This window comes from Chlorocebus sabaeus, chromosome 2 (genome assembly GCF_047675955.1).
Source record: "Chlorocebus sabaeus isolate Y175 chromosome 2, mChlSab1.0.hap1, whole genome shotgun sequence".
Taxonomy (NCBI): Eukaryota; Metazoa; Chordata; class Mammalia; order Primates; family Cercopithecidae; genus Chlorocebus; species Chlorocebus sabaeus.
In genome coordinates this window covers 21,665,495-21,682,110 of record NC_132905.1, presented here as the reverse complement: position 1 = coordinate 21,682,110, position 16,616 = coordinate 21,665,495, and the positions used below count along the sequence as shown (strand labels likewise).

Sequence of the window (16,616 nt, the reverse complement as noted above, 5' to 3'; positions counted from 1 at the left end):
CATTATGGCCTTAACCCACAAACAAAACTATAAAAACAAAACACCATTGATGGAGCCATAGCCACAAGTGCTGGGCTCTATCTTCTGAACCATCTTATGACCCGAGGAGGAAGGATGACCCACCCCACATTACAGATGAATAGAGGTCCAGAAGTGTGCAGGAATTTGTACAGAGTAGCAGGGCCAGCAGGTGACAAAGTGGGGTTTTGACCTTGTCTGCCTGACCCCACATGTAGTGTGCAAAGTAAAAATCTCTGTAAGTTATCATTTGCACTCTCTATTTTGGAAATCTCACTACCTGGGAGGAAGGTATCACTAGCTGTGTCCTAGAGGAAACCAGAGCTCTTTGAGACAAAATGATTGGCCTAAAGCCACAGAGTGAGAGGCACAGATAAGATTTGAGGTCTGCCAGAGTCGAAAACCTGTGTTTTCTCAGCACCTTGACGCCACTGGAGACTGAGACCAGGGAAAGAACATGAACATGAGGCAGGTCGCCTGCATCAGAAGTCTGGGGAGATTTGAAGAGAATATTGTGAGAAAGCCAAAACAGTATAAGGCAAAAATGACTTGGGTCTCAGGAGCCTAGGACCTGCAGGAGAGGGTGGTGCAGTGACGCAAACACATTTAGTGCAAAGCTGACCACTGGCCTTTTGATCCCTGGTCTCCATTCTCCCTGGCGCTCACCTCTGGAGGTATGTACATACACACATTTCTGCTCCTCTTAAAGGAGTAAATAGGAGCATCTTTTTAAAGAAGACAAGGATATTGTGATCTTGCCACACAGCAAAGAGACTCTTCCAGACTGGGAAAGTTGGAATAAGGAAAAGCCACTTGTTCCCTCTTGAGCAATCCTCTTGAAAACCATCCTCTGACTGTCACAGTGGGCCCCAAGTACAGTGGTGCTGATTAGATCGTGGCTTGAAGCCAGACTCTGGCACTCACTATCTGGGTGACCTTGGACAAGGGCATGTCATTGCTGAGCCTCCATCTCCTCATCTATAAAGTGGAAATTATTACACTAGTCTCAGAAGGTTGTTAAGGAGCGTAAGATGAACTGTAAAGAGAGAGAAAATTTCCTTTGCCTAACAGTAGGTACTCCTCTTAGAGAGAATTGCCTTTCTTGGAGAAATGCCTTTGGAAGCTTGTGTGGGGTAGAAGCTGCATTCTTGGGGCCTCAGCATCACTTATGCTGAGATTCCAGTGGAAGAGAAAAATAAACCCACTGGGGGCTCGGATAGAATAAGAGAGGTGTGAGGGTGAACAAATGGCAGAACACTGGGTGAAGCCCAGTAGGATCACTCCTCAAGTGACTTTTAGATCTCCAGCAAGGCCCTCAAAATACAACAAAGATGATTGCTGTGCCTGGATCTCCTATGGGTTCTAGAAGGGACTGAGGTCTGCATGCCTTGGGCCTAATAAGATGCCACATGGGAACACAGGGACCAGAGGCAAAGGAACCTTGGAAAATTTGCTCATGTGTGTTACTGAAATCTTGGGAGATGATTTTGGGGATTCTACTAGCTATGAAAATTCAGAGATTCAAGGAAATCTCAGTTTGTATTTCAAAGGCAAGAAGGACTCTGGTGAACCTAGAGATTGAGTACCTGCAGGTGAAAGCATTTTGTAAATCTGAGAACTCCCATTCAGGAAAGGGAAAGACAGTGGCTATTAAGTAGCAACACTGAGTTAGGTGCTACCCTTAGCACTTGGATATTTAAGGGTAATTTTTTTTTTTTTTTGCATTTAAGCAAGAGAATATCCTGAAATCCTATTCAATGGAAACTAGTTTTTAGAGTGTGATGGAAGCATTCATGCTTTCAGTCTGACCCCGCTAAACCTCATCTACCAAACCCAGCTTCTGCTGGGTAATTGCCTGCAGCATGGAGAACCTGGGGCTTACATTCGGGTTGGTGCAAACAAGTTGGAAATTGCTGAGAAAGCCTTGTGTGTGCAGTGGAGATTGGTTTGTTGAATTTACATCCCCCGTGTAAATACAGCCAAGCCTATAGCCTATGGTTTCTGTCTCCAGATAAAGCCCTGTCCGTATGACCTTCTTGAGTAACAGCCCACAGGCCAAGAAGATGGCAAACAGTGGGAAGAGAGTGTGGCTTGTCTGGGAAGCTGGAAAACCATCCTCTGATAGAAAATCAAATTGGCTCTACCTCTGGGTGCACTTTCTGTATGCTCTTAGACTAGACAACAGTGGCCTTGTCCTATGCCCTGTACTTTAGAGAGCCACTTTGGCCCACTTCGGACTGTGCCCTCTTCTCAGAGCAAGGGATCAGGGGGTCAATGGGCTGGCCAAAGGACCTGGTTCTGTCCTCTCCCTTCTGGTCCAGGCTCCACATATATGATACCCTAGAATTCCCTGCCCAGAGGCCCTACACTCAATTTCAGGGTCTCTTCCCTTGATCTGTCCTTCCTGTGAGTGGCCTGTGGCCCAAGGATGGCCAAAGGATGGCTGTCTGGGGGAGGCGGACAGAACTTGTACCTGAGGACTGAGGTTGCTGTGCACAAACATATGTGGGGCCCTTGTGGGGAACAGATGTGGTTGGGTGAAAGGAGAAGGGGGAAGGGACCACGTGCTAACAATTTTATTCTTACCCCAGATCCTGTGATTATGCACCTGTTAGGGACAGGCTTGTGTGCATGCATGTGTGACTGACTCACTCAGGTTTTCAGAAGCTTCTCCATTCTTACTGCTGCCTCAGGAAGGCAGGGTGGTGCTCCTCACCTCTGAACCCTGCTCCTGTTCTACATCAGCTCTTACTAAAGCACCACATCCATCCTGAAGTACATTTTCATCCTAATACCTGAGCCCACCCTGCAACAGGTACCTTCCTGCCCCCAAACACCCCTGAGTCATTTTCCACTTCTCACTTCTCAAATCCCATATTCTTAAAGCAAAGCAAGGGATTACAAACACCTTCACACCTCCACGCTTTTGCCCAGCTATTTCCTCTGCTTGGGATGCCACCAACAAATCCTCATTCAGTATTTTCAAGGTCCAGCTCCAATGCCACCCTTCACTTGTGACTTTCTCTAACAGTCTCCCTTGCCCATAATTAATGCCTCAATGACCTTTTTTTCCTTAACATGCTATCATATGTCTCCCATAGCTCTTATCAGACTTCAGGGTTATTGTTTATATGTTTGGTTCATGTTTACCTCCACTGCCCAACTGTGAGCCCCTAGATCTCCTCATTTTATAACTACAATGTATAGCTGCTGAATAAATGAATGAATACGTACATAAATGAATAAATCTAGAAAGTAGTGATGGCTGAAGACCAAACCACCCACATTTAGGTGCTAATACAGGGCAGGGGAAAAGCAAGAAGCAGAGGGTTCAATCAGGATCTCTTTACAACCCATCTGTTAAGGGTAATCATGTGGTTAAGTCAGAATTCGCTCCCTTTTTTGCTCTGTATGGACTCAGCCTCCATCCCTGCTGTCAAAGGCAATAGCTGTAGAATCTTCTAATGACTTTAATCAAGGCAGAACATCTTATTAAAAAACAAGCAGCAAAACAGATTTTCAATTCATGAATTTGCTATGTATTCATCTTTGCATGTGGAGTTGGCTGGAGCATATGTACTGTTCAAAGTCGAACCTAAATTGAGATAATTTGGGGCATGGGGCTGAAAATGTGGAGGTGTATAGCTTGTATGTAAAATTAATTTTTTACTCATTTGGAGATGCAATTTGAGTTCTTTTCCAATTAAATTGCAATGGAGTCCTAGGCAGCTGGAAACATTATTGCCAACATAATTTGATACTGCAAGAGCAGAAATACGTTGACAGATAGTTCAATGTGACCATTAATTTGCACTTTCTGCATGGAAATGATATGCGAAGGGAATAAAAAGGTAAGGGGAACAAAAATAAAATCCATCTTGTTTCCAGCATCATCCAAACCCACTCTCTTGCTTATTTTCCACCACCTCTTCTAATTTATTGTAGATGTTTGGTGGACAAGAATTTGTTGAATACTGGTTCACTATTCCCAATCCAAAAATCTGAAATCTGAAATATTCCCAAATCTGAAACTTTTTGAGTGCCAGCATGATGCTCAAAGGAAATGCTCATGGGAATACTTCAAATTTCAGATTTTCAATATTAGAGATGTTCAACTGGTAAGTATAATGCAAATCTTCCAAAATCTGAAACATTTCTGGTTCCAATCATTTCAGATAAGGGATATTCAGCCTGTATTACCATAGATATCTTATAAATGTAAGCAAGGATAGGAATCCAGGAGCTTCATTTGGAGATGCTGGTAAATCCACAATATAGAAGCACTAGATCCTACCTGTGTTGATGACTAGAATCACCTGAAGCTGGAGCATGTCACCTTGCAAGAAGGCAACTTGGTTGCTACCCTCCTATAGCAATGCCACAGAGAAGGTAATCCATTCACATGTTCATTGTTTCATTTCTTAATTGAAAACTACTCACTGAGCATGGAGGCATCATGACATGGGGAAAATAACATTGGTTCTGTGATCACCTAAACCTAAGCACATCATTTACCCTACCTGTGTCTGTGCCTTATTTTGCTCATGCAGGAAACATAGATGATACTCCTTGACTCTTAGGGCTATGAGGTGAATTAAGAAGACAATATATTCCAGAGTCTTGGATGGTACTAGACACAGTTGCATTCCCTCAAACCCAGAGTGGGAGGTGAGACAGAACAGCCACTGAGACAAACAGGGGTTGTGGAGGTTTCTGTGGATCTCTGACCTGGTTGTGAGTCTAGTTGACTACTGGACTCATCCTTTTAACCAATTATAGTTTAGTGTTAGAAAGCTTCCATTAATGCCCTTGCAGTTATTGCTATATCTACTCCTTCCATTCTACATATATATCCTGAACCTCTGAGATGGGCCAGGCATTAGGGTTGTAGTTGAATGGGACACTTTCTTGCCTTTAGAAACTCATGCTAGGGGATGCAATAACCTTGAAGGATGATATAATGAAGCTTGATGAGTCTTTTGCAGGGAAAGTATTGGGCTTCTGGACAATAGACACAGTATAGCGCTGAAACTCATCTAAGCCAATTTGATGATGATTCATGTACAACCCTGACATTCTTTTTCATAGAAACCAAAGCCATCAAAGAAATTTAAGGTGAGTGAGGGTTAACGATTCCCCAACAACTGTATTATCAGATGATAATAAAAGCAAGCCTCAGGCCAAATTCTACTACACAGATGGACACATTATACAAGCATTTATTAGCAAATGGGCACAAAACAGCTCAAACAATCTATTTCATAAAGTTCATGAAGTCCCAGCAATAGATGAATTAGTTACTATTTTTCATGAAAGGTTCATTCGAGGCAAGCACAACAATACTCTAAGGCCGAAGTTAAAGAACTTTTTTTTTTTTTTTTTTTTTTTTTAAAAACGGCCAGACAGTGAATATTTAAGGTTTTGCACCTTTGCAGATTATACAGTCTCTGTTGCATCTTTCCATCTTTGCTATTATAGTGCAAAGGTAGCCACAGACAACATGTACACAAAATAGGTGCGGCTGAGTTTCAATAAATGTTTATTTACAAAAAGCTAGAACCTTAGGCTATAGCATGCTTACTCTTGTTATGGAGGTAAAATAAATGACTATGATTGTCACTTAGGCAGCCAGTAATCCTCCTAATCTCATAGCTAACACAGTACTGTTTAGGAATCAAGGTTTTGACACCATTCCTAAGGTCGAAGACTAGAAGTCTTGCAGGATTATTCTTTATTATGTACTTCTGGAGAGTATTTTAAAACCATTTTGGTCAACCCGCATAGTTTAAATACTTTTCATTTCACCAATTAGAATTTACTTGTAACATTTATTATGCTAGTCCACAAGTTCTTGATTTCAATCACAGCAATTTTTAATATTTAGTTTGCTAATTAGCAAAATGGAGGTTGTTGATCAAGATATGGCATCAGCATAGTTGGGAAAATACACGTGCACTCACGCTATCTGGTTACTTTAATTTAATTGTTTTTTTTAGAGACAAGCCTCTTACTAGTTGCTCAAGCTGGTCTCGAAATCCTGGCCTCAAGTGGTCCTCCTGCCTCAGCCTAGGAGACAGAGCAAGATCGTGTCTCTAAAAGAAAAAACTATATATATACACACATATATGTGTGTATGTGTATATATATGTATATATATGTGTATATATATGTATGTGTGTATATATATAGTTTGACCAATACAATTTACTCATCACACCCCACTGTGTAAGCTTAAATATTTGAGATAAATTACCAACAATGTAACATTTAGTCTAGAGGCCAAGAATTCTTTCCTGAAAAAGGGGTATTGGGCAAAGAATGGATAGGATTTAACCAGGTAAAGGGGAAGGGTGTGTATAGGAGGGGACGAGAGAGGGGGGAAAGGGAGTGGGAAGGTTAAGACCCAGATAAAGGAGGCAGCACATTTAAAGTCTGAGAGACAAGAACAAGGAGGCTAATGGCCATGGAGATTGCCATGCTTGAGTGGACAGTCCACAAGAGCAGGAATCCCCACACATGCACACCCTATACAGTGATGTGCTAGGCCAGTGTGGGTGTTACACATTGGTCCTCCTACCATCCCTAAGAAGAAAATGAGGATAACAACTAGGGCAGTTTTAACAGTATGATAAGAGTGTTCTTTGCCAAAAGTAAAGCACTGGACAGAGTCATTTGCTTTGTATTTTGAGTTTCTACTGTGTGCTAAGAACTCTACTGGATGTAGGAGTTAACCAAACAGGCGAAAACCCTCTCTGCCCTTATGGTGTGTATATTCTAGTAGGGGTAGGAGATTAAATAATATATTAGATAAATCAGAAAAGTATGTAACACATCAGAAAATAGTAAGTGCTGTGGAGAAAAATCAAGCCGGGAAGAGAGACTAAAAGGTTGCGAAAGGCTTATGTCTACAATTTTACTTCTTTGATTTGAGGCTGTGGCATCAGCTCCTTGATCTTTCCTGATCTTTCTTCTTCGTTTACCCTAAAGTTTTAACTTTTGTTTCCCATGGCTTAGTTCGAAATATTTTTTTGAGCATCTATAGGGTGGCGAGCTAGTTTTGGGGGACATAGTGTTAACAAAAATAGACATAATTCCTGCCTCCTTTGAGCTAAATCTGTGGAGGAAAACAGACTAAAACAACCATCATGGCAGCCAAACACAAGAGCTAACCAAATTGCAAGTTTTTGAAGGAAATACAGATGCTATAATATGATGATAATGCAAATAAAAAGTGTTTTGAAGGAAACATAAGGGATCAATTGCATAAAAATGGCAAGCTACGTATGGTAGTCAGGGAAGATGACTGAAGAGGTGACATTTGGACTGAAAGGTGTCACTCTTCCCTCCCTATTCTCACTTCTCACCCAATTTCCACTCGTTCTTTTTCGTTTTTGAGACAGTCTCGCTCTGTCACCCAGGCTGGAGGGCAGTGGTGTGATCTTGGCTCACTGCAACCTCCACTTCCCAGGTTCAAGCAATTCGCCTGCCTCTGCCTCCCAAATATCTGGGATTACAGGCACACCACCACGCTCGGCTAATTTTTGTATTTTTAGTAGAGACGGGGTTTCACCACATTGGCCAGGCTGGTCTTGAACTCCTGAACTCAAGTGATCCACCCGCCTTGGCCTCCCAAAGTACTGAGATTACAGGTATGAGCCATCGTGTCCAGCCTCCATTCATTCTTTAGCCCTTCCTTTAAACATCAGTTCTTCCAAGAAAGCCATCGCTCAAAAGCTTCTCTCACCCAGTTGGGTATGTGTCCCACCCATCCCACTCAGATGAATGTAAAATTGGGTCCAATCAGGGCTAGTCCAACAGCCTTATCCCATAGGTCCTCCAGTCAGTTTGGGGTACGGAGGGGGAACCCAGAGTCAGATATAACCGAGATTCACAAAGCAGCCTATTGACCGGGGTCATGGCCCTTGGGCCCACAGCAAGCACAAAAACTGCAGCCCAAGGGCCTTCAGCCAGTTACTCAGCCACTGTCTTTGGCTCCAAACATCCCTCTGTATCTTGCTTTACAGTGCTAAGGCTAGGATGGCACAAAACACATGTGCTCTACTCTCTGGCCGCATGCTAGTATCTGCCCATAGCGGGCGATAGAGGGAGCCTGCGGGGCTGGAGGATGCGGAGACTTCAGCATCAGGTATCCACGTACGTAGCCTGTTCATTCTGTCACAGTGTTTGGACGTAGCTTGCAGTTTCCCCAACACTTACAGAGCCAGCCTCATTGCATCACCTCAGAGACACCAGCACCAGCCTCTTTTTGTTCTTTTCAACCCTGGCAGTAGCTGCTTCCCACAGTTGCCACCTTAGTCTAATGTTTTCATGTTCTCTTTTAATGTTTTCCATTTTCTAGGCAATTCTTTATATACAGTTAACCAGAGGTTCACAGTGCCCTTGGTGTTTTGGTAATTTTTTTTTCACAGATCCTAAGCCAAAAATAAAAAATAAAAAATACCCAACAATTTCATGTATTAGTTGTTCCAAACAACTTAATAAGTATTTGCATCCTAACAAATAAGAAGTGGTTTGAGAAAATAGTACACACAAATCAAAATAAAGTTATTTTTTTGTCTTTCTTAACTACAATTACTTCCTAATAGGATGCATGTATCTGTTGAGCATTACACAATTTCTCAAACTGAGGATTCAGATTAGACAGACACTGTCACTTTCGTTGCCTGTTCCGTGTTGGTTTTGGCACACAACTTGCATTTCATCATGGCAATTGCCAGAAGCCCAGTTTTGCCAAGATATGACATCAGAAAGAAAGTAGCCCAATCTCATGTTGAAACTGTTGGCCCCTTCAAGTAGTCGTTTGTAGCGTGTCTGACAGATGACGTCGTGTTTTCCACGATACTGGTACTACTGGTGCTCTTGTGAGTTAATAATGGTGTCTTACACTGTCTCAGCACAGTTTGAAAACCAGGATAGTTAACAATTCTATATAGGCAATTCTGTCTAAGTGTCATGATTTATCTCCAAAACAGACCTTGACTGATGCAGGACCCCACTGCCTAAACTTCCTCAATATTCCACGTTCCCATCTTTGTCTCCCAGCATTCCACACAGCCTGGGCACCTCATACCCACAAATCTGATGTCCTAGCTGCCACATTCTGCTTCCCAGCTCTGTCTCAGACCTTGATCTTCTCTCTCTGCCCCATCCAGATGCATTCCCCTGGACTGTGGCTGAGCCAGGAAGCGGGGTGGTCAGCTGTGTGTCTACGGCCATGTCAACTGCTCAGGTGCTCAAATGCTGGCAAGGATTAAATGGACACAGGCCAAAGATGCAGCCTGAAGATAGAGACTTTGGAATGTTTAAAAATTACTTTTGCCCTAGGGAAAATTGGGTTGGGAAAAGAGAAGCAATTTTGAAATTGCATGGTTTCAGTCTGCAGAGAAAGGAAAAAAGATTTGGGGGGAAGAAAAGGAGAAGTCAAACACATAACATCTGGGTTGGTTTCATTTCAGTTCCCACTTGATTCATGGCAAGTTGCCTTATTCATTTAAAGAAAAAAGGGAAAAGAAGAAAAGCTGGAGAAAGAATAAAACCCAAAACATTTCTGATGGTCAAAAGCCACCTAGCACTGGGCCCGGGTGAGGTATTAAACATTCTGAAAACTTTACTTGTCCTGGCTGTGAACAACAGGGCACTGAAATTAGAAAAATCTTAGCGTAGCTAATTTGCCATCACTGCCTAAGAAGCCATGTGTAAATCAAATTGTTTCTAGACTAGTAAAAACAAACAAAAGTAATATTTCCTAATTGGACTCTGATGGCCTCTCTTCTAGGAGCACTACCTTTTTTCCAGTTGGAGAATTTGGCTTTTCATATTCAGATCCAGGGCTTTTCAAAGCTGAGGCTGCTCATAGCTGACAACTCCCCCATCCCAGGCCATTCTTGATCTCCCAAGGAATCACATTAATCTACAGACACTACTCAGGACTGCTGGACCTTGAAAAGCCCTGCTGTGTCAGCAGCCCCAGAAATGCCTACCAAGCTTTTTTATGATGTCCAAAGCTTTACTCTTTGAAATGTACAAGAGTGTCATTAAACTGAAGGAACATTTTCAAATGAAAACCACTGTCAGTTGAGGAAGGCTTATTTTCTATTGAATCTCATTTGAGACTTACCTAGGCAATGAAAAACGCAATTGACAAAATAAAGCTGTCTATCTGTTAATTTGTGGCAAATAAGAAGGGAACCCAGTAGAACAGGGATCACAGTAGAACAGTAGCTAGAAGACACATTATCTGACTGCCTGCCTCACTCATTTGTGACGTACCTGCTGACCTTGTTAAGCACCTCTCAGAAAAGATGAGGGGTTAAAATGCACATGTTCTGTTTCCTGACTGACCCCTCTAATAGGGGCTGATGCTTGGCCATGACATTGTGAGACACAATCCTAGCACAGGCTATTACATAAGCCACCAAATGATAATTCTTCATATCAGAATCTCAGAAACGATCACTACTCTTCCTCCTTGACTTTCAGCTTTGACTTAGCCTTCTAAGGATGACCTCTGCAAAATATGAGCTCTCCTTAAGTGTCATCAGTCTTGATGCCTTTTCCACTTTCCATCTTCCTCCATCTGCAAATAGTCTTGCTCAGATACTTGATGTTTTCATATTTTCTCTCTCTTGCCCATCAAAACTTATTTATGAACTGTGTGACATTGAAAAAATACTTTTACCCTTCCTGAACCCCAGTTTTATAATTATACATACCTACTACATTTCTTGTAGGGTTTAAATAACATTATATGCATGCATTGTTAGTGGGATATTGTCACCATAGTGCTGTATAGCAAATCACCCCCAAAGCCACTGGTTTACAGCAACAGGCATTTATTCTTAAGCTCATACATCTGCTTGTATAATCTCCTGGTGTGGACCAGCTGGGCATGGCTCCAGGCTATGAGGTGTGCCCAGGTCTGCCTGATGTATGTTTATTTTACAAACCAGGTTGAAGGAGCGATAGCCCCTCAGAGGAAGTTCTTTCCATGATGAATGCACCAGAGCCACGTCAACCCATGTAGGAGCTCTTAAGGCCTCCCTCATGTCAAGCTTGCTAATACCATATTGACAGAGCAAGTCACACAGGCAAGCCCAACATCGATGGAGCCACTCGTCCCACAGTTAGAAAAGGTGGGAGTAGCAGAGGTAAGTGAATATTTACTGAAAGATAAATTATCAGATCAACAGATGTGTATGTTTTGGTTAACATGACTGGCCAATACTCCTTCACATAGTACAGGCTTGGTCCCCTGAGGGAGGAAAGACTTTGAGTCAGGTGTGTGGAGAGCCAGAAGATTCTGCTAAAGCCATAAGATATAGGCAGTTTCCTGCTCTATGTTCATTTTAACTATTATGGAATGTGTCTCTTGGAGAGAAGGGCAGAAGTCTAATAGAGAGACCTGGAGAAGCCACCCTGCCATTTGCAGTCTTTGTCAATCTTAATATGACATTCCCAGCCAATATGACATTCCCAGCCAAACTGGTCAGGTGAGTTACTCCTGTCCTTTCCTCACAAATGCTGGCTCAGACCACATCTCTCCACACCTCCTGATATCCTCTGTCCCAAATCAAAACTCTACAGTAGGCAAAAACATCAGCCCCCAAAGAGGTTCACATCCTAATACTCAGAATCTGGGAATCTGTTATCTTACATGGCAAAAAGAACACGGTGAATGTGATTAAGGATCTTGAACTGGGGAGATGATCCTGGATAATCTGGGTGGCCATGTGTACTCATAAGGGTCCTTATAAGAGGGAGGCAAGAGGGCAGAGAGGAGTAATGATGTTAGGCTGACAGCTTCAAGGATGGAGAAAGAACAGCAAGGCAAGGCATAGAAGTGGCCTCCAGAAGCTGGAAAAGGCAAGAAACAGATTCTCCCCCACAGCCGACCGAAGGAACACAGCCCCGCAGACCTATCTCAGACTTCTGACCTCCAGAGCAATAAATCAGTGTTGTTTTAACTACCACACTTATGGTGAATTGTTCCAGCAGCAAGATGAAACTAACACAAACCTCAAAGATTGCTCTGCTTATTTCTGTATGTTTATCCACACTCTTCACTTTCACTGCCTTCCCTCCGTAGACCCATTATATTTTATACACAGTCTTTTGCCTGAATGAGTTCTTGTAAAATACATGTAATTGTTTAGTATGCACGTATTTTTAATTATGTAAATTGGAATGTGTTCTAGCTCGTTTACCTTTTTGTCACTCAGCACTACACTTTTGACATCCATCTAGGCTGCTGTGTGCCCTTAGTTCATGATTTTCAACCATTATATGGGGTTCTGGGGTGTGTTCTCTCCATAATTTATCCATCTGCTCTCCACTGACAGACACCGTTTGCTTCTCACTCATCACTACCAGAAATCACGCAGTAGTAGACCTTCTCAGGTGTCTCCTTCTAGATCTGTGTGAATTCCTTTGTGGTCTATATTCCTAGGGGCAGAAATACTGACATATAGGCTATGTATAAATTTAATTTGACAAAGTACTGTCAGATTGCTGTCAGAACAGCAGCTCCAAAACTTTTAGCTGTATGTAAAGGTACTTGTGAACCCACATTCATCCACTCTTTGGTATTATCCAATTTTTCAACTATCTGATGGGCACTACATATTTTTCCCCATTACTATTTTAATTTATATTGTTTCAGTACTAAGGAGTTTGAGAATTTCTTCCTATATTTATCAGCCTTTTGGATTTTTATCTCTATAAACTCCTTGTTCAAATCCTTTGCGCAATCATCTACTCATTTGTAGAATTCTTTGCATATTCTAGCATTTTGTTGTTGTTCATGATAATCTTTAATAGAAAAGAGTCCTTTACTTTTGGTGTAATAAAATCAACCAAGTGCCGGGTGTGGTGGCTCATCTTATAATCCTAGTACTTTGGAAGGCCAAGGTGGGCAGATCACCTGAGGTCGGGAGTTTGAGACCAGCCTTACCAACATAGAAAAGTCTCATCTCGACTAAAAATGCAAAATTAGCCGGATGTGGTGGCACATGCCTGTAATGCCAGCTACTCTGGAGGCTGAGGCAGGAGAATTCCTTGAACCTGGGAGGTGGAGGCTGCAGTGAGCTGAGATGGTGTCACTGCTCTCCAGCTTGGGCAGCAAGAGCAAAACTCTGTCTCAAAAAAAAAAAGAGCAAGAAATATGAAAAACAAATAAATAAAATCAACCAAGTTTTTAAACTTAGGGTTTGCTACTTTTTAAAAATGTCTCCCTAATGGTAGACATGAAATCTGTTCTCAAACATTCCACGTCCCTCTTGTTCCAGGCACATGGTCAGGTTGTACTTTCCTTTGAAGTTAGGTATAGCCATGGGACTTTCCTTGTCCAGTGATAAATGAGAAGATATCACCTGTCACTTTCAGGGTTGTTTTAAAGCCCAGGTGAGATTGGCCTATTTCACTTTCCCCTGTTAACCTATGTGATCACAACACACTAGCGAGAGAGATTTCTGTTGTGGGTTAAGCCATCAGATTTTGGGGTCATTTGTCCCTTGAGCATACCTAACCTGTCCTGACTTGTTTATTTCTTTTATCCCATTCCCCACTCCCCTACCATGAGCAACTATTCTATTTATTTTGTGTTCTTAGAAAATGCATCCTATTATGCATGCATTTTTAAATTTAGATAAATGGTGTTGTGTTGTCTCACTGTGTTTCTTACTTTCTTCACTCAGCATTATACTTTTAAGGTCCAGCCACATTGCTACACGTGCATATCAAATCTGTTGTTGTTAAATGCTGTGTGGGTGAGCCACAGCTGTGATTTCCCTCTCTTCCTATGAAAGACACAACTTTTTCTGAAGAAATCTTTGCCCAACCCTAGTCTACAAAGCCATTCTGCAATATTCTTTTCTAACTTCATAGCTTTATCTTTCACATTGACATCTTAGGTCTCCAGAGTCCACCACCCTGGTAGTAGGTATTAAGGTGGTATTCAGTTTTATTTTCCTCTGCACAGTAAAAAAAAAAAAAAAAAAAACAAAAAAAAAAACAACTTTTCCTCAAAACCATTTGCTTACTATTCTGTCCAGCTGATCTATAGACCCATCTCTATCGCACATGAAGTTTCCAGATATACATGAAATGATTCTTGAGCTTTCCATTCTGTTCTATTGATCCATTTCCTATTACAGCATGAATACTACACTTTTTATAGTTATGGCTTTAATAGTATATTTTATATACTAATGTATGGAAGGGTACATTTTCTGTTTTTTTAATCCCTCCTTGAAGTTGACTACTATGATTTTTTTCCCCTCTATATACACTTATTAGAGAAAGTGTATCAAGTTCCTTAAAATTTAACAGAAATTTTTATTGATGTTGAATTAAATTTATAGACAAATTTAGGGAGGATTTTCATTTGTGTAATATCTTCCCATCCATGGCCATGGACTTTTTCTCCATCTATTCAGGTCTTTAAGTCTCTTATTAGTTTTAAAGTTTTCTCCATTGATATTTTATATATTCTTGGACTACTTAAATCCTAAATATTTGATCATTTGTATTACAATTGTCTTAAATTAGATTTTCTAGTTCATTATTGCTGGTGTACAGACACGCTATTGATTTCTGTAAACTAATCTTATATCTGGCAACCTTGATGAACTCTCTTATTACTTACCACAATTTTTGATTGCCATTGATTTTTCTAAGAAGATTATCATACCATCTACAAACAATGAGTTTTATTTCTTTGCAATCCTCATATATCTTATTTCTTTTTCTTTCCTTAAAGTTTGGGTCAGAAACTCCAGCATTATGTTAAATAGCAGTGGTGGTTCCACTCTTCTCCCTGCTCCAAAAAGGAATGCACCTGCATTTTCTATGTTAAGTATAATAATTGCTGTAGAATTTTGGCTTATAAACTGGCAATCTAACAAAAGTTTCGCTTTATTTTCTAAGGGTTTAAAAAATAATCATAAATTGGTGAATACCTTTATCAAATGCTTATCACCTATTCACTCATTTAAGGACATTTAGGTAGTTTCCAGTTTGGGGTAATTATGAGTAAATCTGCTACGGACATTCATGTATCGAGTGCTTGTCTCAAGGATTGAAATAATCATATGATTTTTATTCTTTAGCATATTTAAAGTAGTGAATTGCACTAACATTGGAAAAAACTTGTTCCTGGGATAAGCCCCATATAAATATAATTATTATTTTTGTAAAACAGTGTTGGCTTTGTTAGCTAGTATTTACCATAGAATGTATTTTCTATACATTCACACATGAAATGGGCCTGTATTTTCTTTTCTTGTATTCTAATCTGATTTTGGAATCAAGATTCCAGTAAATTCAAGTAACCCTTTGGTCTTATTTTCTAGAACAACTTTCATAAGTTTAAAATTAAATCTTCTTTAAAAGTTCGGTAGAGCTCACCTGTCAATCATGTGTTTTGAAGAAGGGCTTGACTACCATTTCAATGTCTTTAATTTTACTGATTCATTTAAAAGTTCTTTTTCTCCTCATGCAAATTTTGTCATTTTATCTTTTTCTAAGATTGTATTCAATCTAGTTTCCAATTTAATAACACATAGTTCACTATATTCTTTTTGTTTGTTTTTGAGATAGAGTCTTATGCTACCACCCAGGCAGGAGTGCAATAGCATGATCACAGTTCACTGCAGCCTTGACCTCCAAGGTCCAGGTGATTCTCCCACCTCAGCCTCTCAAGTAGCTGGAACTCTAACCATGAATCACCACCCCCGTTAATTTTGTGTATGTGTATGTGTGTGTGTATATATACACGTGTGTATATATACAGAGAGGTGTGTGTGTGTGTATATATACACACACACATACACAAACATACACAGAGAGAGAGAGAGAGAGAGAGAGAAATGGGGGTCTCACTACGTTGCTCAGGCTGGTCTTAAACTCCTGGACTCAACTGATTCACCTACCTCAGCCTCCCAAAATGCTGGGATTATAGGTGTGAGCCACCATGACTGGACTCACTATATTCTTATTTTTTTTTAAAAAAAATTGCATTTCTTACATCTTTCTTTCTCAGTTTGCTCTGGTTTTTAGTATTCTTTTCAACTAAGAGTTTTCATATTCTAAACTCTTCTCCATTCAATTCATAGTGCTTCTTATTTTATTAATTTTCTTCTTGTTTCTTTGGGCTTTTTCTGATATTCTTGGGTTGAATGCATGCTCCTATTTTTAGCATTTAAAATAATTATATATTCACAAGAAGTTGTAAAGAAATGTCCAAAGGGTGCTTGGGACAGGAAGATCTCAAGCATCTTTCGCCCAGCCTCTGCCAACGTTAATATGTCATGTAACATAGTACAATATCCTAAGCAAGAAACTGGCATTGTCACAATCCAGAGCTAATTCAGACTTCACCAGTTTTACATGCATTCATTTGTGAGTATGCAAGTGTGTGTTTAATTTTACGCAATTGATCACATGTACAGCTTCACATTACTACCATTACAATCAAGACACAGAGCTATAGCATCACAAGGCTCCAAACTGCTATGGTTTGAATGTTTTTACCCCCACCAAAAGTCATAGTGAAACTTAATCTCCAATGCAACAGTACAGTA

General features: G+C 40.7%; 1 protein-coding gene and 1 long non-coding RNA gene across 17 annotated transcripts in view; one reads left to right on the top strand and one right to left on the bottom strand.

Moving 5' to 3' along the window:
• Window positions 1-16,616, bottom strand: part of PTPRT (protein tyrosine phosphatase receptor type T) — a 1,114,373-nt gene that overhangs the window by 403,109 nt on the left and 694,648 nt on the right. The gene's annotated exons all lie outside the window — the stretch shown is intronic.
• The window catches only part of LOC140709055 (uncharacterized), a 76,940-nt gene that overhangs the window by 15,142 nt on the left and 45,182 nt on the right, over window positions 1-16,616 (top strand). For both annotated transcript variants that reach the window (XR_012089386.1, XR_012089384.1), the window contains exon 2: window positions 10,989-11,186. This is a non-coding gene — a long non-coding RNA (uncharacterized lncRNA). The remainder of the gene's footprint in view (window positions 1-10,988; window positions 11,187-16,616) is intronic.